The sequence below is a fragment of the Ambystoma mexicanum genome, chromosome 3q, assembly GCF_040938575.1.
Source record: "Ambystoma mexicanum isolate Mex_15411 chromosome 3q, UKY_AmexF1_1, whole genome shotgun sequence".
Lineage (NCBI taxonomy): Eukaryota > Metazoa > Chordata > Amphibia > Caudata > Ambystomatidae > Ambystoma > Ambystoma mexicanum.
The window spans coordinates 1,091,302,567-1,091,328,568 of NC_090926.1; the positions used below are offsets into that span (position 1 = coordinate 1,091,302,567).

Genomic DNA, 26,002 nt, shown 5'->3' on the forward strand with positions numbered 1-26,002 from the left:
CTGATGGCAGGAGGCATATCTGGGATTCCATTTCAGGCACTAATGCTCCTGAAATCGAATCTGGCTTTTCACAAGGTCTCCAGCATCGGTGAGGAAGTGAACTTAGTGCATACCTCCAGAAATGGCAAGTTACAGATGAGATGAAGTAAGTCCCATTGGGAAAAAGATTCCATGAATCAAAACCATCATCCTTACATCATAATAGCATTAGTTATTCAAGCTTTAATATGCATGGGCTGAACTCTTAATCTTTACCTAAATCTAAATTGAATTGTATATTCAATTTGTATTCCTAAAGATCCTGTGCAATAGCACCTGAAGCGTTGTAAGTGCCGAATGGGATTACCAAATAAATGATCTCAGGCCCAAATAACCAGACAGACTCGAAGAATATGGCAAAATATGACTTCATCATCAATTCAATAAAGTAGGGAAACCTTGCGAACAAACGGATTGCAGCTCACACACTCTCGGCGCATTTCAACTACACACAAGTCTTTATACCTCAATGTACGTCAGCTATGACGTCATCCTACATGGCAAACAGTATATCGGGCAGAGTGATTTGTTAAGGGAATGTATATATCTATATTTCATACAAGTCTGGTAGGCAGACCTTGAACAACCTCTAACTAGGTAAAATACTGATAACATCAGCAGCAGATAGGCTTCTACAACAATGTATGGTCCACCATTACATACGCCCTCATGTTTGGTTGCACTCTCTTCCAACCTTGGACATTTGGTGCGTGAGCAGCATGTAAGCAACAAAACCCAGGCTTCTTCTCTGTAGTTTACCTTGCTGACTGTTCTCTTCCTCAGAACTTTAATTGCTACATTGCTATCTTCATCTGGAGCTTCATGAATAGGCCTTCTCTGCTGGTCTCATACCACGTGTGAGTAGACAATGATTTTGTCCATTCTGTCCTTTTTCTTGTGCTATTCATTTGAGTATATTGGGTACTATTACTTTCCTTGGCCTCTGGAGACTTGGTTGCTCCGTCTTCCATGTGCCTTCTGCATTTTTGGTTGTTCAATACTTGACACTCACACTTATTCACTCCTTTACTTAATCTAAGAGAAATGTGTCTTACGCACATGGCTTATCCTCTTCAACTCCTTTTTGTGCTTTGCAGTTGCTTCTTGCTGCGTGATCCCTGATCTGAGCCAAGAAAATATCCTTTGTTCTTGCACAGATCTGTATTCCAGTGCCTGTTTGCTCTGCAGCCTTGGTCTTTCTCCTCAAGGATTCTTACTATTACACAATGCCGACATCCATTTTCTCAACATGACTGCTTTACTTGCAATATGTGATATGATATGATATGGCATTTATAATGCAACTATACACAAGTGTTTCAAGGCGCGACGCGTCAAGGGAGGGTAACAGAGGGAAGACGGAGACAACAATCTTACTATGCCAGGTGTCATTGAGATTGCGCAAGTGCAGGGGAGGTGGTGAAGGGGAAAGTGCGAGGGGGAGATGGGTGGGGAAGTGAAGTGCATAGGATAAACAGTAAATAAATAGAAGCAATACATAGGAACAATAAATAAGAAGTGCGGCCAGCTGGTGGCAGTTGCAGTGGTGCAACTGCAAGGGAAAGTGCAGTCAACAGATGCAAGTGCTGGTAGCGGTGGTAGGGGGCTGTAGGGATACAGAACCGGCAAGGCTTCCTCCAACCTCATAATGAAACCCATTGTCTCTTTAACATTGGGAATAATTGAAAGTTCAAATAGTTTTTATTTCATCTGTTGTTGTTGGGTCTTGGTAGCAGATCTGGTCTACATTCAGGGAACTTCTTCTCTAGCTTTGATGTCAACAGGTGCCAGAGGCGTAAGGGTCTCTCCTGTGTAAGGCTTTACATCACTCAGGTGCAGCCAAGCTCATCTTCCTCAGATCTTCATGGCAGTGGGAGTGACACCCCTCTACAAGGTATGGTCCTTCAAATGGGGCTTATTTCAAGCACAGACAAGACTCTTTACAAGAGCCTGGTCCCCTCGATGCAAACTAGATGGCCTTAACCGTTAGATCAAATGTATCGTTAGACTGCTGTCTTTTTCAATCTTTTTTTACCCTTCCCTCCGATTTCTGATCCGTTCAGAAATTAAAAAAACACTAGCAGGCATATTTGTCAAATAATCATAAATCTCATCCCATAATGTATTTTCTACACTATGGGCATCAGTTTCTATTTAAGTGGGAGGAGGAAGTGGCACTCTCATACGGCATCCACTCATGAACTCATGAGGAGTCAGGTGGTGATCTGAGCCAGGCTGATTTCTCAAGGCGAATAAGGTAAGGGGCAGGCAATATATCCATCCCTTCTTCGAAGTCATCTTAATCTTGGCCATCCTGTCTTTAAAGAGTACATTTAAACCCCCACAAATAACATTTACTTGTGGGTGATAAACTGATGAAAATGGATGATTTATGCCTAATAGAAGAGTGATCTTTTTGAACAACTCATTAACAAAATGCAGCCCATAATCAGATCTCGGGACTTCGCATACACACCATCTAGGAAACACCTCAAGTATGAGAAACTTGGCATCACGTGGCATTGGGGTGCATGCATGCATGGACCTGCCTCAATCCATCCAGGAAAAGGACACATTACTATTACCATGTATCTGTAGCCATTGCATCTTTGCAACATATCCACATACTCTATATGTAGATGCTGAAAAGGACCATTGGGGCAGGGTATTGTTACGCTCACCTGGCTCCCACAGAGGCGTCGATCGGAACTGGACAGCTGCGGTCTCCACCAATGTGACGCGTAGGGCCGAGATAACGGACTGGACTGGCCCACCTAGCTTCGTTTGCTTGGCCCGTAGAGATATTCTTCTGCAAATGGAGAAAGGGAATTAACCACCCGTGGAGTTGAGCGTAAATCCCCCCACCCACGCTGTTCTCCACCACAGATCACCTTTGATGTCCCCTCTTATAGTCTCACCTGATGGTTTGAAAAGATGAGCTCTCCATCCTGCATTGAGCGCAGGGGCGCGTTGATAACCAGTTGCTTCACTGGCTCGAAGGAATTGGTGAGTTCCAGAACAATGTTGACTCCGAGATTCCCGGCAAGACGCCGTAAGTATAAAGTTCGTAAGAGTTCAAATGCCTGACTTTCACTCTTGTCCGATTCCTTGCAGGTTGCAGCTTGACCCTAATGAAGAGTTCCTCGTGGCAACCGGTAGAATTATGGTAAGGATTTGTATTTTCCAACACAGTTCAATAAAATAATGTCAATATGTAACCTGTTGCTTTCTCCTTTATTCAGGCGCAGGGAGAAAGTATGAAGTCTGGGGGAATAATACCTCTGATGGTAAAATCAGGTAAGTCTATTGTGGTGAGGAGGGTTCCCCTTGTTCGTCCCTTTTTTTCACCTTGCTGTCCTTTTGTTTGCCCTTAGGGGCCGGGGTTCGGCGAAGATGCAGTGGAAGCTGCGCCGACCCGTGAAGAGGAAGAGTACCCCGGTGGTAAAATCAGGTAAGTCTATGGGGGGGTAACTAATATTCCTCCGTGTATTCCCTTGGCTCACCTTGCTGTTCTTGTCTTCTCCTTAGGTGCCGGAGTGCGGCAGGAACATTCAGGAGGATGCGGCGGAATGTGAAGATGCTGCGAAGGCCGGTGAGTTCAGCGCGGCGCTGCAGCAGGCGAGGCGACGCGCATAAATAGCTTCTTTCTTCCAGATCGAAGGCGCAATGGATCGGGAATTCAGGTAAGGATCAAAGGTATTGCTCTTGTTCTAACCTTTTCTCCTTCTTTCTCCCTTTTTCTAGGAGCTCCAAACTCGAGGCGGGCGTGGCAGAAGGCTGGATGCAGACTTGCAGGCACGGTGAGCGTTACGCTGCTGGATGCAGAATAACACGAAGCGTGTGCTGCTCTTCGGGCGTGGTTTAAATAGCCTCCAAAGTAGTCCCAGGTAAGTATTCCTCCCCAGCCCCACCCGAGTAAAAAATAGTCCCTAAGTAAAGTAGTCCCTTCCAAGCCTCTTTTAGCTTGGAGCTCTTGCAGCATGGTCTGCATCAGGTAAGTTTGCAGCATGGTCTGCATCAGGTAAGTTTTAATCTATGAGCCTGGCGCCTATGGCGCCAGGAGTGACTCTCCATATGAGCCTGGCGCCATTGGCGCCAGGACTGGACCCAAATAGCCCCTAGCAGGGGTTGTTGGGCTTGCTTGGGATAACTTGATGCCTGCTTCCAGGGTTGCTGGACTTGGTCTGGGTCCCTGGGGGTAGGCATCATGACAGCTATTGCTCCTTTCACTGTTCGCAAGGTATGCCCTGTTGTGAATTTCTGAAAGATAATGCAAATCACAATAAATAGCGTAACACTTGCTAATACGTTTGGCAAAACCAGTCTTCTGCAATCATGGCAGCAAGATTCACTCTGGTTGTATGCACAGGATAGTGAAGCTTATCCCGCACAACTGTCAATAATGCTAGAGGCATAACTGGCTTTCCAGTAGTATCTTGTCTCCATATAGCCTCTGTGGGTGATAAAGAACCCCCCGGCTTTTCCATAAATCCTGTTCCACTTGCAGAGCTCAACTGTGCAGCTCAATTAACTGTACAATGGATAACAAATTAAAGCTTTCCTTCATCAACATATTTGGAAAATATGCTGCTCTTCTTGCTTCAACATCTGCAGCATCTGTTAACGTGAGAAATCATGACTGCCCTGTAAATATGGGCTGCACACTTTAGCACAGTGACAGCCAATGGGAGCTTTAGTACCTTAATAAGCTTGTCCAATAACGTCACATGTTGCACTGGTGTGCCATCTGCACAGAAGAAGTCCCTCCTTTTCTAGCGTGACAACCCTGCGTGTATGGTTGAAGTCACATAGGTGGAGTCAGAGTACACTGTCACTTCCTCATCCTCACATCTCTGAAATGCAGCGATAAGTGCCTCTAATTCTGCAGCCTGTGCTGAACAATGTGAAGGCAATATTCCACTTGTCACAATTTCAAATTCACGATTCTGTTTTAACTTACCTACTGCCTATCCCATCTGCCTATCTCATGTTGCTTGATTAATTTTTGAAGAACCATCGATGAATAGAATTCCTGCCCCCAAATCGTTTTCTTTAAAATAGGGAATACAGTCATGAAACTCAGTATACGTTGTGCAATCATGTACATAATCCTCCTTCTTTACTGGTTCTGCTTTGAATGTCATTGGATTCACTACTCTACATCTAACAATTTTGATAGCTGGGTTCAGAATAATCACCTTGTTTCTCCAAAATGGCGAATAAGAAATGCGAGACACATAACATCATTGAACACCCCATTGTAATACTCGCAGCTTTCTCAATTGCGAAAGCAGCAGCAACTAAAGCCTGTTCACAAGGGTAATGCCCTGTCATTACTGGGTCTAAAATCCCATTGTAATAAGCAAATGGTTTAGGTCCATATCCTAACAGTGTCTTCTGGGTAAGGACTGCTGTCATTACCACTCCCTTTGAATGTGAAACTAAGTAAAATTCTTCTTTATAGTCTTGAATCCCTAACACAGAGGCTGTACAAATTGCCCTCTTCAATTAATAAAATCCTTCTGTCATCTCATCTGTCCATACTATCCCATCTTTAACTGTCTGCGCTTCTTTAAGCCATTTGAGAAGTGGTCTAATATATGTACTGTAATCAAAAACCCAGGCCCTACAATAATTGCATAGGCCTAAAAATTACTGCATATCTCTCACTGTCATAGGTCTTAGAGTTTTCATTATTGCTTCTGATCTCTCAGGTGCCACTCGTCTTCCTTCTTGAGAAATTACCTGTCCTATGGACAGGACCTCTACCTGACAATACTGTAGCTTCTTTTGGTCTACTTTGTATCAATTTCCTGCCAATACTGTCATTAACTGAACCAAGTCTTCTCTGTATTTTTCTTCAGTCTCATCATACACTAACATGTTATCTCTGTACTTAATGATTGTGCTCTCAAGTTGTATGCTGCCTAGGTTCATCTGAAGAACCCTATTAAAGATCTACGGGGACTCACACTACCCTTGTGGTAATGTTGTATGTTTCCAATGCGGATTTCTATACAGACAGGAAGTAAAATCTTGGGAGTCCTCATAAAGGGAAATTGAAAAGAAAGTGCTTTTTAAACCTACTACTGTAATATATTTAGCTGTAGCTGGGATGTTACATAATATCATACCTGGGTTTGGAACTGGAGGAAACTCTGCTTCAAGCGCGTAGACCCTAAATGAATCTCCTCAACCCCCCGTTGATTTCTTTATTGGGTACACAACCATGTTACATGTGCACTCTGATGGTACCAGTATTCCCGGCTGTACTGAAGACAAAATGGCTTCAGATCTACCTTTGTTTGCTTCTCTGCACATTTGTTGCTTGTGGTACAATTGCCCCTGGTTTAAGCTTCATTTTAACTGCTCCTGCTCTGCTCAGAAGACCAACATCACATGGACTGTTAGTCCATAAAATGCTTGGTACTTTTTCAAAATCTTCCTGGAAAAATTGTGGTTTCTTTTACCAATGGCATTCGCTGTGGTATTTCCCATTTCTCAACTTTAATCCAATAAGTGAGATTTATGAAAAATACTATTTCATTGTCTGAAGTCTCATCTCTGAACAACTCCTTGTCTGTCATTCTTTGTCAAGAGCTATTACTCTTCTTCATGCTCTTCCTTCATCATCCATCCCATGAACAACCACCCTTTCCTCTCTTACCACTGCTGCCTCTAGTTCTATGGCAATAACCTGTCCTTCATCGTCATCCATAGGTATTTCTGGCCTATTGGTCAGGTATCCTGACCAATAGATCAGGTATCCTCAGCAATTTACCTATCAATCCAGGAAGCCATGTTACCAAAATATTAACTCCATACAAAATACTTCTGGGTCTAAAGGGACACCTCACAATGTGTTTCAGCCTGTGAATGCCAGTATACATTATCTTACATTCATGTAATGTATTCCTGGAGTGGAAAATATTATCCCCTTGTCAGTAAATGATATTGTCGTGTTTGGTTTTGTCATCAAGTTACATCCTAATGTGTTGACTGGTGTCTGTCTGGAATATAATAGTGGCAAAGATATGTCATTCTCTGTGTTTTCTTATTGAAATTGGTAATTCATCAGTAAAAGGAACTAAACTCATAGCCCCAGAGAATCCCTGTGCATTCATGATAATTCTAGATATTGGGCCTCACTAGGACTTTGGAGGCATCCATTTTGGAGGCAGCCATGCCCTTATTAAGGGCATGGCTGCCTCCAGAATTGTGTCCGGGTTCCATGAATGGGGAAATACCGGGCCAGTCCGACTTTGGAGGGCCTGGTATTTTCTCCTTCAAGGAACCTGGACCCGGTCCTTCCCCATTCCCATTCGAGCTTCCATAGGGCTCAATGGGAATGGGGTGGGAGCTAACAACAAACATATTAATGAGCCCGTTGTTAGCTCCCTGGCCCCTTGTGGGACCCGCTCTGGACGTCTGGTAAAACCAGACGTCCAGAGCGGGTCCCTCAAGGGAACCTCGTAATAGGGCGGAATGGGATTAACGGCACTGGCACCATTACCGGCGCCGTTTAACCCATTCCGCTCACCTCGTAATGAGGCCCATTGGATACTTTCACTCCCAAACACAGGAACGAGTAGCTCCTGTGTCTACAAGAAACGAAAATGTCTTCCCTCCTTTCGTTACCCTGACCCTCGGTTCCTCTTCGATGTTCTGGTGTCACTGATAGTATTGAACACATCAGGTCACTCTTTGTGCTGCCCTCTTGTGGATATAAATTCTTCCCTGTACCCATCAAAGGATTTCCTCCCACTACTGTCACACTCACTATACTGTGTGTAGATGTTTGTGGGCCTTCTGTATTTGCGTTCCATTGTAGTACTGTCTGTTGTGTCAGAGTGTACTGTTGGGTCTGTACTTGTTGTGTTTGCATAGGTGCTTGCTGTGGTTGCCGTTGTGGCATCTGTGATTGCAGCGGGACTTGCTGTGCTTGTTGTATTTGTAGCACATGTGTCTGATACTATGTGTGATCTTGGGCATAATATTCCAGTGGTTCTGCAATATACTGTGGAAAATATCCTGTTCCACCTCTTGGAGCTTGCCAGTTTTGCTGCATGCCCCTTCTTCTTCTGCATGTTCGGGCCCTATGTCCCTTTCTCCCACAATTCCAGCGCTTATGCGGATGTCCTTCATTAAATCCTCCTCCCTCTTGAGGCTTTTGAAATCCACCTCCTAGTCCTCTAGGTCCATTCCCTCTATCATGTGGCCAAATATGTTACCCACCCTGATCTATTGGTGACCCTACATTGAATGGCTGTGTAAGCTGTAACTCTTGTGTAACCACTCCTTCACCGCTCATCAGTACTGGTCCTTCTATAGTGAATTTAGACAACTTTTTCTGAGCTAGCTTTGCTTCCTCAAGCTTACTATTCTCGGTGTATTTCTTATTCTTCTATTGTAACAATCAACAATGATGTACAATAGGCTACTCTATTTCTGGCTATGGATTCACTTCCATCCCTACCTGTTTTTTCATCTGCCTTTGCACTGGCTCGAGCAGTCCCTGAAAAAAAAATATGATTAAATAATGCTACTTTTTTATCGCATGGTTTCTTCGTCTCAAGATGCCAACGTTCTTGAATCTCCTGAATATAAACAACAGGATCTTTGTTCTCCCCCGATTTCCTTGTCACAATCGCACCCATGTCTGACGTATCAGGATACTGTACTATAAGTGCCCTCCATATGGCTGCTCTACAAATATTAAATGGCTCTCCATTGTGTGTCGGGGTTTGTGCTGTCAAACGTCGGTAGCTCTGTCCCCTAGGATAGCTTCTAGTAGGCCTTTTAGATCACCTACTGCTAGTGTCATTCCCGCTGTCATTTCTTCTAACTCATAAATCCACTTGCCCGCTCCTGCACTCAAACTAGGTCATTTGCATTTTAAATTATTTGTATCAATCTGCAACCACGGTATATATTGTGGTCGTCCTCCCCCTTTCTCTAATAATGGGAGATATGTGAACCTTGTTCTACAATCGTATCCACCTACACTATTGGTCTTCCAGGTGTCGCTATTTTCGCCCGCTCGTCTTCACCCTGGCAATGATCTTAATCGACTTACATAAGGTGGGGACATTTTCCCCACATAGGCAACCGTCCTTGTGGTAATTCAGGATATGATATAGGTTCTGGTGTTTTTGCTTCTGGTTCTCCTAAATCTGACCACTTTACCGCTTCGACTACATCTGGGTCTATCAAAGAGCGACAAGTGCCCTCTTCTCACATTCTCTCATTTTCTTCCCTTTCTTCATCTGACATAATTATACCCCAACTGGTATGGCTGTTATCCCTTTCTTCGTCACCAAGATCTAGGGCCTCATTACACGGACGGCGGTAAGGGTTAACGGTCACCGTTAATGGCAACTGCGACTGTTAACCCTTACCGCCCTACTACGAGGTCCCTTTGCGGGTTGGGGAATTTAACGCCTGCTTTTTGCCGGTGTTAAATCCAACTCGCAAAGGGACCAGGGAGCTAATTACGGTACCGCAATTTTGAGGTGCCGTAATTAGCACCTTACCCATTCCCATTTTGCCCTATGGGGCAAAAATGGGAATGGGGAAGGGCAATGGTGGAAGGGGGAATTACCGCCCTGCCAACCTTGGAATAGGGCGGTAATTCCCCTTTCCACCAAGGGAGGTGCCGGTATTTTACCGGCATGAACCATGGCGCTAATAGCGCCATGGTTCACCACCTTCCGTGTAATGAGGCCCCTAGTCTGTTTAGGGACAGCGTTCTATGCTTGTCCATCATGAAGTCATCCGATCTGCCTCTTGTTTCTCTTGGTGGAGATCCTTGGATACTCCCTCTGGTCTCATAGCCATATTTATTCCTCATCTGTCTGTATAATTCCCTGATCCTTTTCCCTATGCCTTCTGCCTCATGCTCATCAGCCCATGCCGCTGCTCTAGGTAACTAGTGCAGCTCTCTGCAGGGCTGTTGCGACCTTCTACCTACTTCTTCCCTTGGTTCTAGTTCTTCAACTGATATTACTCATCTGTTAACGATGTGATCTATTTCGTCATCCCTTTGTCTTTTTGTCCCCTACTCCTTCTCATTTCATTCTCCTCTTGCTCTTCCTGTTTTTTCATCTCCCTCTTATCTTCTTCTTCTCCCCTTCTCTGCAACCTTCTTTCTTTCAATCTCTGTGTTTCTATTTTCTCACATTTCTTTTTTTACTCAATTTTCTCTCTTTCTCTCTTTCTCTCTTTCTCTTTTACCTGCTCTTCATAGCTTCTTTGTTCTTCCTTTCACTTCCTCTCTTTTTTCTTCTCATATTTATATGCCCTTTCGCATTCCTCTTCCTTTCTTTCCAGTTATTCTCTTTCTTTACCCTCGATACCCTTTCCGTCAAATTTAAGTAATATTTGCCCTCCCATGCACTCATTCTGTACTATTGTCACTTCATTTACTTTATCTTTCTCTTTGTCGTGTCTCTTGGTTTCTTCTATCTCTATCAGTCTATACCGTCTCTCATTACGCTCCTCACTTTTACTACGTCTGGACATATATTTGCATTCTTTAGTCTTACTTTCTTCTGTACTATCTTCACTACTATAAGCGAGCGGTTCATATATTTATTTTATTTATTTATTTATTTGCATTTGTTAAACGCACTTGCAGCCCATAAGGCATTGAGGTGCTGTTACAGAGGATACACAGATTTAAGATTACAGGAAGGTGCCAGGAGGGCTCTTAGTTACAGATTGGCATGCATATATTCAGTGGATGATACAAATTCGGCAAGTTAGACAAAAAGTCTAGTTTTGATAGCCTTACAAAAGGCTAGGTGGGACTCAATGAGTCTTAGGTGAGGTGGCAGAGCGTTCCAGTGCGTGGCTGCTTGGGTGGGGAAGCTGGAGCCCCCAGCGTGCACTTTACGTGTAGTAGGCGTAACAATTGAGTTGGCATAAAGGGATCTGAGAGGTCTTGTGGCGGTGTGCCTGGTAATTCTGTTAGTCAGGTAAGGAGGGGCAAGTTTGTGAAGGCATTTGTGGGTGAGAGCAAGAGTTTTAAAGATAATTCTCTCTTTGACAGGGAGGCAGTGTACTTGCCTTCTGACTTCGGAGATATGGTTTCTTTTTGCGGTGCCGGTGGCTGCCCTTAGTGCATTGTTTTGGGCTAGCTGGAGTTTGGCAGGTTTTTGTTGGATGTCCCCATGAGAAGGGCATTACAGAAGTCTAGTCTTGACCCGATGATTGCCCTGGCAATTGTGAGGCAACTTTGACGCGCCAAGAAGGGCCTGGCTGCGTTGAGGACTTTGGAATAGTAGGCTGAGGATGCAGCGATAGCATTGATCTGACTATCCATCGACAGGTCGGAATCAAGGTAGACTCTGAGGGTCTTAACATGGTTCGAGACCTTAATTGGAATGTTATCAATAGTGAAGGAGGCGTACTGATCTCCGAGGTTACCGAGAGTGAAGGGTGACCCAATGAGGAGGAGTTTGGTCTTTTCGCTATTGAGGCAAAGCCAATTCTCCGCCATCCAGGATTGGATGGTAGAGTAGATAGAGGTGAGGGTGTTGGTGGCTGCTAGGTAGTCGTCCTTGAGTGGGATGAGTACCTGCGTATCGTCCGCATAGTTGGCATATGAAATGCCAAGGGAGTCCAGGATGCTAAACAGGGGCCTAGTAAAGAGGTTGTAGAGTGTGGGTGCGATACAGGATCCCTGACGGACACCGCAGGTGAGGAGGCTAGGGGTGGCAGCGGCAACTTCAGAAAAGACTTTCATGGCCCTTTCTTGGAGAAAGGAGGTGATCCACTGGCAGGCTTTAGGGGAGAAGTTGGCTTGGGTGGCTAGGTGGTGACACAAGGTATTGTGGTCAACCAGATTGAACGCTGCGGATAGGTCAAGGAGCAGTAGGAGGGCAGGTTTGCCTGCATCTCTGAGATCATCCATTTGGTTCTTTAGGTCTAGGAGGGCCGTTTCAGTGCCATGTCGGGGGTGGAACCCAGATTGCCGCATGCCGAGGAGACAGTTGTCCTCTAGGAACTTTTGGACTTGCAGGTAGGCTGCTTTGTCCAAAATTTTGAGCAGGAATGGTACAGTCGTGATGGGCCTGTAGTTCCCAGGGACGGTTGGGTCGAGTGAGGGTTTCTTAAGGAGTGGACATACCCACGCTTCTTTAAGTCCTGATGGGACATGGCCTGATTGGAAGGAGGAGTTGATAAGGCTGTAAGGAAGGGGGCTAGGGTAGGTGCGGAGTCTTTGATGAGGCTGGCTGGGCAGGCATCACCTTTGCAATATCGGATTAACATACCCAGCTGTTGCTTTTAACTCTTTTAGAGGATAGAATCCCTGTTGCTATGTGGTTGCACTACTGTCATCAGAAGTAGAACGAGGATAAGTGGGTGCTGGTCCCTCCCCTTCATGCTGATTAAGCACCCACTCCTTCTCGGGTGGGTCTTCTCTCTCGCTCTGATGCATTTTCCATAACTGTAAAACAGCTAACCTTTTTTTAAATTTCTTCCCTGTGTACACAGCATGAAAGTCTGTTGTCATATGTTGCCATACTGTTCTTGATGGATAGCCCCATTGAGGCCAATGCATGAACATGTTGTCAGCCATGCGTCTTACCAATTCAGCATGATATTTCTTAATCTTAGATGTGTATCTCAGTAATATTTTGCACAAGTGTAGAAGAGGAGTGTCCTCCATGATGACAAGTCAGTTTTAACTTTCAATAGTAACTGGACCTTTTATTCTGTTTTTATTTTACTTTAATTAATTGTATCACAACCATCAATTCGGGCAAGCACCATCAAACCCCACCTATTTACTAAAAACAATTCTTCAAACAATTTTCAAGCCTACACAATAATATTTGTTTTGCTTCTTTTCGATAGTTTTATCAGTTCTCACTGTCCTGCTGTTTTATTATCGCCAATTTAAGAAGCTTATTTTGCTGTATTTTTTTTCAACCGTTGCCCTTCTATGATTGGAGCCAATAGCTTATTTTAGGGTCTGATAAGCAGTCAAATAACTATTATCATTCTATATTTTCTGTTTACAATCTATTTTATTACAGCTACACTAACATATTCATAACCTCAAACAAATGTCTACAACACATTCTACGATCGTCTTTCTTTACTTTCTCTAGTAAAAGTATCTCATCTCAGTTTTACCCAATTTTGGAGTGCAAAATGTATCCATCATATCGGCCTTCCCTCAGGAATCACTTGGAGTGTGATGTGTTCCCTTCTACCTTCTTGAGGACAAGTATTGAGGCAATCTCTCTCTCTCTCTCTCTCTCTCTCTCTCTCTCTTAAACAAATCCTGTTATGTTTCCCCCTCTATATATCTAGACATGCAATACGGTCCTTCCCCTTTTATTTGCCACTTTCAATGTTCTACTTGCATCCATTGCTCAGTTGGAGCCCTTCGATATCGACTCTACACCAAACGACCAGTTCAGCTTCAGTCCGCGGGGTGCCTGTGGGTACCGGACAGGAATTTCTTCATAGAGGCATTTGCCAACCGTCTTGTTTCACAGATGTGTTTTCTCAGCTCTCCACAGGAAATTCTGCAATCTTCTGGCTAATGGTGGAAGATGTCAAAAATGAGAGAGTCTGGATCGGAACCATCCGCTCCGCTACCAAAATGTGCAATAGCACCAAGAGCGTTCCATGTGCCGAATGGGATTACCAAATAAATGGTTTCAGGCCCAAATAACCAGACAGAGTCAAATAATATGTCTAAATACTACTTTATTATCAGTTCAATGAAGTAGGGAAACCTGGCAAACGAATAGATTGTAGCTCACCAACACTCAGCGCATTTCAACTACACAAAATAATTTATACCTCGATGTACATCTGCTATGACATCATCTGACGTGGCAAACAGTAAAAACATATCGGGAGGAGGGATTGGTTAAGGGAATACCGATATTTCATATAAGCATTAGTATCATCATTGGCTGCCGCTTATCTGGTAGGCACGCCTTGAACAACCTCTAACTACGTAGAATACTGATAATAGCATAACAACAGCAGTGGTTAGGTTTCTACAACAGTAGAACAGTACAACAGTATTCCCGGCTGTACTGAAGACAAAATGGCTTCAGATCTACCATTGTCTGCTTCTCTGCACATGTGTTGCTTGTGGTACAATTGCCCCTGGCTTAAGCTTCATTTTAACTGCTCCTGCTCTGCTCAGAACACCAACATCATATGGACTGTTGGTCCATAAAATGCTTGGTACTTTTTCGTAATCTTCCTGGAAAAATTGTGGTTTCTTTTACCAATGCCATTCACTGTGGTATTTCCCGTTTCTCAACTTTAATCCAATAAGTGAGATTTATGAAAAATACTATTTCATTGTCTGAATTCTCATCTCTAAACAACTCCTTGTCTGTCATTCTTTGTCAAGAGCTATTAATCTTTTTCATGCTCTTCCTTCATCATCCATCCCATGAACAACCACCCTTTCCTCTCTTACCACTGCTGCCTCTAGTTCTATGGCAAAAGCCTTTCCTTCATCGTCATCCATAGGTATTTCTGGCCTATTGGTCAGGTATGCTGACCAATAGGTCAGGTATCCTCAGCAATTTACCTATCAATCCAGGAAGCCATGTTACCAAAATATTAACTCCATACAAAATACTTCTGGGTCTAAAGGGACACCTCACAATGTGTTTCAGCCTGTGAATGCAAGTATAAATTATCTTACATTCATGTAATGTATTCCTGGAGTGGAAAATATTATCCTCTTGTCAGTAAATGATGTTGTCATGTTAGGTTTTGTCATCAAGGTACGTCCTAATGTGTTGACTGGTGTCTGTCTGGAATATAATAGTGGCAAAGATAAGTCATTTTCTGTGTTTTCTTATTGAAATTGGTAATTCATCAGTAAAAGTAACTAAACTCATAGCCCCAGAGAATCTCTGCGCATTCATGATAATGCTCGATATTGGGCCTCATTACGACTTTGGTGGCAGCCATGCCCTTAATAAGGGTATGGCTGCCTTCAAAATTGTGTCCGGGTCCGGGTTCCGTGAAGGGGGAAATACCGGGCCATTCCGACTTTGGAGGGCCTGGTATTTTCTCCTTCAGGGAACCCGGACCCGGTCCTTCCCCATTCCCATTCAAGCCCCCATAAGGCTCAATGGGAATGGGGAGGGAGCTAACAACGAGCCCATTAATAACAGGCCCGTTGTTAGCTCCCTGGTCCCCATGCAGGACCCGCTCTGGAACCTCGTAATAGGGCGGATTGGATTAACGGCACCAGAACCATTACCGGCGCCGTTAAACCCATTGCGCTCACCTCTTAATGAGGCCCATTGGATACTTTCCCTCGCAAACACAGGAACGAGTAGCTCCTGTGTCTACAAGAAACGAAAATGTCTTGCCTCCTATCGTTACCCTGACCCTCGGTTCTTCTTCGATGTTCTGGTGTCCCTGAAAGTATTGAACACAGCAAGTCACTCTTTGTGCTGCCCTATTGTGGATATAAATTCTTCCCTGTACCCATCAAAGGATTTCCTCCCATTACTGTCACACTCCCTATACTGTGTGTAGGTGTTTACTTATACCCCAACTGGTATGGCTGTTATCCCTTTCTTCGTCACCAAGATCTAGTCTGTTTAGGGACAGCGTTCTATGCTTGTCCATCATGAAGTCATCCGATCTGCCTCTTGTTTCTCTTTGTGAGATCCTTGGATACTCCCTCTGACTCATAGCCATATTCCTTCCTCATCTGTCTTTATAATTCCCTGATCCTTTTCCCTATGCCTTCTGCCTCATGCTCATCAGCCCATGTCGGTGCTCTAGGTAACTAGTGCAGCTCTCTGCAGGGCTGTTGCGACCTTCTACCTACTTCTTCACTTGGTTCTAGTTCTTCAACTGATATTACTCATCTGTTAACAATGTGATCTATTTCGTCATCCCTTTGTCTTTTTGTCCCCTACTCCTTTTCATTTGATTCTCCTCTTGCTCTTCCCGTCTTTTCATCTCCCTCTTATCTTCTTACTCTTCCCTTCTCTGCAACCTTCTTTCTTTCAATCTCTGTGTTTATATTTCCTCATGTTTCTTCTTTTCCTCAATTTTCTCTCTTTCGCTCTTTCTTTCTTTCTCTTGTACCTGCTCTTCATAGCTTCTTTGTTCTTCCTTTCACTTCCTCTCTTTTTCCTTCTCATATTTATATGCCCGTTCTCATTCCTCTTCCTTTCTTTCCTTTTATTCTCTTTCTTTACCCTTGATACCCTTTCCGTCAAATTTAAGTAATATTTGCCCTCCCATTCACTAATTCTGTACAATTGTCACTTCATTTACTTTATCTTTCTCTTCGTCTTGTCTCTTGGTCTCTTCTTCTATCTCTATCAGTCTATACTGTTTCTCATTACGCTCCTCACATTTACTACGTCTGGACATATATTTGCATTCTTCAGTCTTACTTTCTTCTGTACTATCTTCACTACTGTAAGCGAGCGGTTCATATATCGGATTAACATACCCAGCTGCTGCTTTTAACTCTTTTAGAGGATAGAATCCCTGTTTCTATGTGGTTGCACTACTGTCATCAGAAGTAGAAAGAGGAGAAGTGGGCGCTGGTCCCTCCCCTTCATGCTGATGAAGCATCCACTCCTTCTCGGGTGGGTCTTCTCTCTCGCTCTGATGCATTTTCCATAACTGTAAAACAGCTAACCTTTTTTTAATTTCTTCCCTGTGCATGAGAGTATGTTGTCATATGTTGCCATGCTGTTCTTGATGGATAGCCCCGTTGAGGCCAATGCATGAACATGTTGTCAGCCATGCGTTTTACCCATTCAGCATGATATTTCTTAATCTTAGATGTGTATCTCAGTAATATTTTGCACAAGTGTAGAAGAGGAGTGTCCTCCATGATGACAAGTCAGTTTTAACTGTCAGTACTTACTGGACCTTTTATTCTGTTTTTACTTTAATTAATTGTATCACAGACATCAATTCGGGCAAGCACCATCAAACCCCACCCATTTCCCAAAAACAATTCTTCAAACAATTTTCAAGCCTACACAATAATATTTGTTTTGCTTCTTTTCTATAGTTATATCAGTTCTCACTGTTCTGCTGTTTTATTATCGCCAATTTAAGAATCTTATTTTGCTGTATTTTATTTTCAACCGTTGCCCTACTAATATTGGAGCCAATCGCTTATTTTAGGGTCTGATAAGCAGTCAAATAATTATTATCATTCTATATTTTCTGTTTACAATCTATTTTATTACAGCTACACTAACATATTCATAACCTCAAACAAATGTCTACAACACATTCTACGATCGTCTTTCTTTACTTTCTCTAGTAAAAGTATCTCATCTCAGTTTTACCCAATTTTGGAGTGCAAAATGTATCCATCATATCGGCCTTGCCTCAGGAATCACTTAAAATACTGCACTTGGAATGTGATGTGTTCCCTTCTACCTTCTTGAGGACAAGTATAGAGGCAATCTCTCTCTCTCTCTCTTAAACACATCCTGTTATGTTTCCCCCTCTATATATCTACACATGCAATACAGTCCTTCCCCTTTTATTTGCCACTTTCAATGTTCAACTTACATCCATTGCTCAGTTGGAGCCCTTCGATATCGACTCTTCCCCAAATGACCAGTTCGGCTTCAGTCCGCGGGGTGCCTGTGGGTACCGGACAGGAATTTCTTCATAGAGGCATTTGCCAACCATCTTGTTTCACAGATGTGTTTTCTCAGCTCTCCACAGGAAATTCTGAGATCTTCTGGCTAATGCTGGAAGATGTAAAAAATGAGAGAGTCTGGATCGGAACCATCCGCTCCGCTAACAAAATGTGCAAAAGCACCAGGAACGTTCCATGTGCCAAATGGGATTACCAAATAAATGGTCTCAGGCCCAAATAACCAGACAGAGTCAAATAATATGTCTAAATACTACTTTATTATCAGTTCAATGAAGTAGGGAAACCTGGTGAATGAATAGATTGTAGCTCACCAACACTCAGCGCATTTCAACTACACAAAAGAATTTATACCTCGATGTACATCTGCTATGACATCATCTGACGTGGCAAACAGTAAAAACATATCGGGAGGAGGGATTGGTTAAGGGAATACCGATATTTCATATAAGCATTAGTATCATCATTGGCTGCTGCTTATCTGGTAGGCACGCCTTGAACAACCTCTGACTACGTAGAATACTGATAATAGCATAACAACAGCAGTGGTTAGGTTTCTACAACAGTAGAACAGTACAACAGTATTCCCGGCTGTACTGAAGACAAAATGGCTTCAGATCTACCATTGTCTGCTTCTCTGCACATGTGTTGCTTGTGGTACAATTGCCCCTGGCTTAAGCTTCATTTTAACTGCTCCTGCTCTGCTCAGAACACCAACATCATATGGACTGTTGGTCCATAAAATGCTTGGTACTTTTTCGTAATCTTCCTGGAAAAATTGTGGTTTCTTTTACCAATGCCATTCACTGTGGTATTTCCCGTTTCTCAACTTTAATCCAATAAGTGAGATTTATGAAAAATACTATTTCATTGTCTGAATTCTCATCTCTGAACAACTCCTTGACTGTCATTCTTTGTCAAGAGCTATTAATCTTTTTCATGCTCTTCCTTCATCATCCATCCCATGAACAACCACCCTTTCCTCTCTTACCACTGCTGCCTCTAGTTCTATGGCAAAAGCCTTTCCTTCATCGTCATCCATAGGTATTTCTGGCCTATTGGTCAGGTAACCTGACCAATAGGTCAGGTATCCTCAGCAATTTACCTATCAATCCAGGAAGCCATGTTACCAAAATATTAACTCCATACAAAATACTTATGGGTCTAAAGGGACACCTCACAATGTGTTTCAGCCTGTGAATGCAAGTATACATTCTCTTACATTCATGTAATGTAGTCCTGGAGTGGAAAATATTATCCTCTTGTCAGTAAATGATATTATCATGTTAAGTTTTGTCATCAAGGTACGTCCTAATGTGTTGACTGGTTTCTGTCTGGAATATAACAGTGGTAAAGATACGTCATTCTCTGTGTTTTCTTATTGAAATTGATAATTCATCAGTAAAAGTAACTAAACTCATAGCCCCAGACATCTCTGCGCATTCATGATAATGCTCGATATTGGGCCTCATTACGACTTTGGAGGCAGCCATGCCCTTAATAAGGGCATGGCTGCCTCCAACATTGTGTCTGGGTCCGGGTTCTGTGAATGGGGAAATACCGGGCCATTCTGACTTTGGAGGGCCTGGTATTTTCTCCTTCAGGGAACCTGGGCCCGGTCCTTCCCCATTCCCATTCATGCCCCCATAAGGCTCAATGGGAATGGGGAGGGAGCTGTTAGCTCCCTGGTCCCCATGTGGGACCCGCTCTGGACGTCTGGTAAAACCAGACGTCCAGAGCGGGTCCTTCAAGGGAACCTCGTAATAGGGCAGAATGGGATTAACGGCGCCAGAACCATTACCGGCACCGTTAAACCCATTCCGCTCACCTCGTAATGAGGCCCATTGGATACTTTCCCTCCCAAACACAGGAATGAGTAGCTCCTGTGTCTACAAGAAACGAAAATGTCTTGCCTCCTATTGTGACCCTGACCCTCGGTTCCTCTTTGATGTTCTGGTGTCCCTGATAGTATTGAACACATCAAGTCACTCTTTGTGCTGCCCTATTGTGGGTATAAATTCTTCCCCTACCCATCAAAGGATTTCAACCCACTACTGTCACACTCCCTATACTGTGTGTAGGTGTTTACTTATACCCCAACTGTTATGGCTGTTATCCCTTTCTTCGTCACCAAGATCAAGTCTGTTTAGGGACAGCGTTCTATGCTTGTCCATCATGAAGTCATCCAATCTGCCTCTTGTTTCTCTTGGTGAGATCCTTGGATACTCCCTCTGGTATCATAGCCATATATCTTCCTCATCTGTCTTTATAATTCCCTGATCCTTATCCCTATGCCTTCTGCCACATGCTCATCAGCCCATGTAGGTAACTAGTGCAGCTCTCTGCAGGGCTGTTGCGACCTTCTACCTACTTCTTCCCTTGGTTCTAGTTCTTCAACTTATATTACTCATCTGTTAATGATGTGATCTATTTCGTCATCCCTTTGTCTTTTTGTCCCCTACTCCTTCTCATTTCATTCTCCTCTTGCTCTTCCCGTCTTTTCATCTCCCTCTTATCTTCTTCCTCTCCCCTTCTCTGCAACCTTCTTTCTTTCAATCTCTGTGTTTCTATTTCCTCACGTTTCTTCTTTTCCTCAATTTTCTCTCTTTCGCTCTTTCTCTCTTTCTCTTTTACCTGCTCTTCATAGCTTCTTTGTTCTTCCTTTCACTTCCTCTCTTTTTCCTTCTCATATTTATATGCCCTTTCTCATTCTTCTTCCTTTCTTTCTTTTTTTTCTCTTTCTTTACCCTTGATACCCTTTCCGTCAAATTTAAGAAATATTTGCCCTCCCATGCACTCATTCTGTACAATTGTCACTTCATTTACTTTCTCTTTCTCTTCGTCTTGTCTCTTGGTCTCTTCTTCTATCTCTATCAGTCTATACTGTCTCTCATTATGCTCCTCACTTTTACTACGTCTGGACATATATTTGCATTCTTCAGTCTTACTTTCTTCTGTACTATCTTCACTACTGTAAGCGAGCGGTTCATATATCGGATTATCATACCCAGCTGCTGTTTTTAACTCTTTTAGAGGATAGAATCCCTGTTTCTATGTGGTTGCACTACTGTCATCAGAAGTAGAAAGAGCAGAAGTGGGCGCTGGTCCCTCCCCTTCATGCTGATTAAGCACCCACTCCTTCTCGGGTGGGTCTTCTCTGTCGTTCTGATGCATTTTCCATAACTGTAAAACAGCTAACCTTTTTTTTAATTTCTTCCCTGTGTACACAGCATGAAAGTCTGTTGTCATATGTTGCCATACTGTTCTTGATGGATAGCCCCGTTGAGGCCAATGCATGAACATGTTGTCAGCCATGCGTCTTACACATTCAGCATGATTTTTCTTAATCTTAGATGTGTATCTCAGTAATATTTTGCACAAGTGTAGAAGAGGAGTGTCCTCCATGATGACAAGTCAGTTTTAACTGTCAATACTTACTGGACCTTTTATTCTGTTTATACTTTTATTAATTGTATCACAGACATCAATTCGGGCAAGCACCATCAAACCCCACCCATTTTCCCAAAACAATTCTTCAAACAATTTTCAAGCCTACACAATAATATTTGTCTTGCTTCTTTTCTATAGTTTTATCAGTTCCCACTGTTCTGCTGTTTTATTATCGCCAATTTAAGAATCTTATTTTGCTTTATTTTTTTTTTTCAACCGTTGCCCTCCTATGATTGGAGCCAATAGCTTATTTTAGGGTCTGATAAGCAGTCAAATAATTATTATCATTCTATATTTTCTGTTTACAATCTATTTTATTACAGCTACACTAACATATTCATAACCTCAAACAAATGTCTACAACACATTCTACGATCGTCTTTCTTTACTTTCTCTAGTAAAAGTCTCATCTCAGCCTAACCCAATTTTGGAGTGCAAAATGTATCCATCATATCGGCCTTCCCTCAGGAATCACTTGGAGTGTGATGTGTTCCCTTCTACCTTCTTGAGGACAAGTATTGAGGCAATTGTTACGTTCTGGGTCCGGTTACAAATGACTCTGACAACTTCTTGTTAACTGTAAGTTCTTTACTTAGTTTGGGCTTATTAGTTACAGTTCTTATGTCAGATAAGTCATGGGGAAAATAGGACACCCACCGGCATCCTCTCTCAGGGCTTACATCTTTCAACTGACCACCCTGGAACACTCACTCATGGGAAAACATTCTGCGCTCTGCCTTCCATCTCAACATTCCACTCTCTTGCAGGCAGAGCTAATCATAACAGCAATCTCTCTCTCTCCCTCTCTCTCTCTCTCTCTCTCTCTCTCTCTCTCTCTCTCTCTCTCTCTCTCTCTCTCTCTCTCTCTCTTAAACAAATCCTGTTATGTTTCCCCCTCTATATATCTACACATGAAATACAGTCATTCCCCTTTTATTTGCCACTTTCAATGTTCTGCTTACATCCATTGCTCAGTTGGAGCCCTTCGATATCGACTCTTCACCAAACGACCAGTTCAGCTTCAGCTTCAGTCCGCGGGGTGCCTGTGGGTACCGGACAGGAATATCTTCATAGAGGCATTTGCCAACCGTCTTGTTTCACAGATGTGTTTTCTCAGCTCTCCACAGGAAATTCTGCAATCTTCTGGCTAATGGTGGAAGATGTCAAAAATGAGAGAGTCTGGATCGGAACCATTCGCTCCGCTACCAAAATGTGCAATAGCACCAAGAGCGTTCCATGTGCCGAATAGGATTACCAAATAAATGGTCTCAGGCCCAAATAACCAGACAGAGTCAAATAATATGTCTAAATACTACTTTAGTATCAGTTCAATGAAGTAGGGAAACCTGGCAAAAGAATAGTAGCTCACCACCACTCAGCGCATTTCAACTACACAAAAGAATTTATACCTCGATGTACATCTGCTATGACATCATCCTACATGGCAAACAGTAAAAACATATCGGGAGGAGGGATTGGTTAAGGGAATTCCGATATTTCATATAAGCATTAGTATCATCATTGGCTGCCGCTTATCTAGTAGGCACGCCTTGAACAACCTCTAACTCCGTAGAATACTGATAATAGCATAACAACAGCAGTGGATAGGTTTCTACAACAATGTATGGTCTACCATTAACTAGGCCCTCGTGATTGGTTGGCACTCTCTTCCAACCTAAGACATTCGGCTCGTTCACAACAGGTAAGCAACAAAACCCAGATGCAGAGGAACAACGTCAGACAAATGCCCTCCTCAGCTAATTTGTCTACCATCGCTCATCAGTTAGGCCCTGAGCCAAGGCGACTTCCCTGTTGTGGACCTTGCTGACTGTTCTCTTCCTCAGAAATTTAAAGGGAGTGAAGGTACATTGCTATCTTCGTCTGGAGCTTTATGAATAGACCATGATTTTTCCCATTCTGTTCTTTTATTTAGTGCTAATTAATTCTGCTATATTGGGTGCTATTACTCGCCTCTGCCTCTGGAGACTTGGTCGCTCCGTCTTGCATGTGCCTTCTGCATCTTTGATTGTTCAATACTTGGCACTCCCAATCATTCACTTCTTTACTTAATCTAAGAGAAAAATGTCTTACGCACATGGCTTATCCTCTTCGACTCTGTTTGTGCCTTGCAGTTGCTATTTGCTGCGGCATCTTTGATCCTGAGCCAAGCAAATATCCTTTGTTCTTGCACAGATCTGTATTCTTGGTCTTTCTCCTCGAGGCTTCCCGCTCACTATTATACAATGCTGACGTCCATTTTCTCAACATGAGTGCTTTACTTGCATTATATTTCCTACTTTAGCAAGCACATTGTCTTATCTATTTGTATTTGTATTTATTTAGTGTATATAGCACTTTACTACAAAACGCTGAACATTTTAACAACTTGATTCGTATAGCATTATAACAGTGGAAGCAAATTACAAATTATGAATCAGTCCAACAAAACAGAACCTAGAGCAATTAAACTGAAGGGAAGAGGGAGAGTAGTGCAGTAGAACTGAGATGGAGAGGAAGGGGAGAACAGGAGAGAAACGGAAGGGGAAAAAGGGTGAGAGTGGGGCGGTGGGGGAGGGGAGGGAAATGATCAAGGGGAGAAAATATAGGAAGGAGGGGGAGCAAGAAGTGGAAGGGGTTTCATGGCGGGGAATGGAGAAGGAGAGATTTAAGGGATGTGCGGCATGAGGAGAAGGTAGGAATAGAGCGGATTGAGAGAAGTAAGGAGTTCCAGTGCAGGGGGGCTAGGAGCTGGAAGGAGCGGAAAAGGGAGGGGGCACAAGGGGATGGAGGAACAGTGAGAAGGAAGTGGTCAGCAGAACGAAGGGAGCGGGAGGGAGTGTAGAAAGAGAGGAGGAGGAGCGATAAGGCGGAGCAAGACCATGGAGAGATTTAAAGACTAAGTAGAGAAAATGAAATTTAAGTTGGGAGTGAAAGTGAAGCCAGCCAAGGGAGGAAAGAGAAGCAGAGATGGAGTCACAAGAGGTAAGGAGACAGAGGGTATGGACGACAGAATGGTAGATAGATTTGAGGGGGGCGAGATGAGAAGTAGGTAGTCCAAAGAGAAAGGAGGAGCAGTAGGAGAGGCGAGAGAAGATAAGGGAGGAGATTAAACGTTTAGTAGCATGGAAAGAGAGCGAGAGGCAGACTTTGCGAATATTAAAGAGGTGGTAGCAACAGGCACGAGAGGTATGAGAGATATGGTGGGAAAAAGAGAGAGAGGAGTCAATGTGAATGCCTAAGTTGCGAGCGTGGACAGAGATAGGGAGATTAAAAGGAGAAAAGTGAATGAAAGGTGGAGGAGACGGAGGCGGAAGAGAGTTGGAGGGGAAGAATACGACTTCAGTCTTGTCAGTGTTGAGGGAAAGAAAGCAGAAGACATCCAGTTTTTGATGGGCAGAGGTCGGTAGAGAAGGAAGAGAAGAAAAGGAAGAGCTGAGTATCGTCAGCATAGAAATGGTGGGAAATGCCGAATGAGGAGATAACCGGGGTAAGGAGGGAGGTGTAGAGTGTGAAAAGGAAAGGGCCAAGTGCCGAACCTTGGGGTACGCCGTATTCCAGAGGCTGGGTTGGAGAGGACCGGCCACCCCAGGAGACAGTAAAAGAGCGGGAGGAGAGGTAAGAGGATAGCCAGTTAAGAACAGAGCCTTTGAATCCAAAGGAAGAAAGGGTGTTGAGAAGAAGGGGGTGATCGATACTGTCAAAGGCAGCAGAAGGATCAAGAAAAATAAGGACAGAGGATTGCTTATAGTGTCGAGCGGAGAGGAGGGAGTTAAGGATGTAGGTGAGGGCTGGTTCAGGAGAGTGTTTAGGATGGAAGCCAGATTGAGAGGGGGTTAGGAGAGAGAGAGATTGGTGACAAAGGTTGAGAGCTGAGAGTAGGCAAGGTGCTTGGCTAGCTTAGAGAGGAATGGGAGAAGAGAGATGGACAGAAGTTAGAGGTGAGAAGGGGATCAGCAGAAGGTTTCTTCAAAATCAGAATGATAGTGGCATGCTTGAAAGCAGAGCGGAAGGTAGCTGAGGAAAGGCAGGTGTTGAAGAAGGAGTTAAGTAGGGAATAAGAAGAGGATGGAGAGGGTCAGTTGGAGCAGAAGAGGGGTGGGCTTTGGAGAGGTGGATGGAGATGTCAGACGGGGAGACAGGTGCGAAGTCGGCCATGCAGGATGAGGGGCGGGAAAGGAGAAGGAGAAGGGGGGAATAAGAGGAGCAATTGATTTTTTGCCAATGGGCACTAATCTAGGAGGAGAAGAAGTTAGCAAAGTCAGAGGGGGAAAGGGTGGAAGAGGTTGAGGGATCAGGGGTAGGAGGGGAGAGAAGACGAGAGAGAGTTTGGAAGATGCAGCGAGGGTGGGAGGCTTGGGAGTGGAGAATGTTAGAGTAGTAGGAGCGTTTAGCCGAGGCAAGACAAGAGTCGTAAAGAGAGTGGTAAGAGAAATATGAGGTTTGGTTGGAAAGCGAAGGAGATTTGAGCCAGAGTCTCTCAAGACATTGGAGGAGACGCCGCATAGAGAGAAGTTGAGGAGATAGCCACGGTTGAGAGGGTTTCCTGGTTGGACGGAAGAAGGAAAGGGGGTAAAGTAGATCAAGAGAGGAGGAGATAGAGGAGGAGAGAGTGGATAGTACATCATTGGCCGACATTGAGGAGAAATCTTGGAGAGATGGGAGAGAAATCCTGGAGAGATGGGAGAGAAGAAGAGCAAGTGTCGAGAAAGAGGGAGGGATCAAAGTTGCGAAGGTCACGTCGTGAAAAAATGGAAGGAGAGGGCATAGTAGAGGAAGGATGAGGAAGGGGAGTAAGGGAGAAGGAGAGATAGATAGGAAGTGTAGAGACAGAGGAAGAAGAATTGAAGATTAGGCCAAGAGTGGAGC

The 26,002-nt window shown here is 43.7% G+C and overlaps 1 protein-coding gene across 1 annotated transcript in view; it reads right to left on the reverse strand.

The window, feature by feature from the left end:
• The window catches only part of LOC138581961 (fatty-acid amide hydrolase 1-like), a gene marked incomplete at its 5' end in the record, with an annotated part of 308,818 nt that overhangs the window by 190,076 nt on the left and 92,740 nt on the right, over positions 1 to 26,002 (reverse strand). The window lies entirely within an intron of this gene.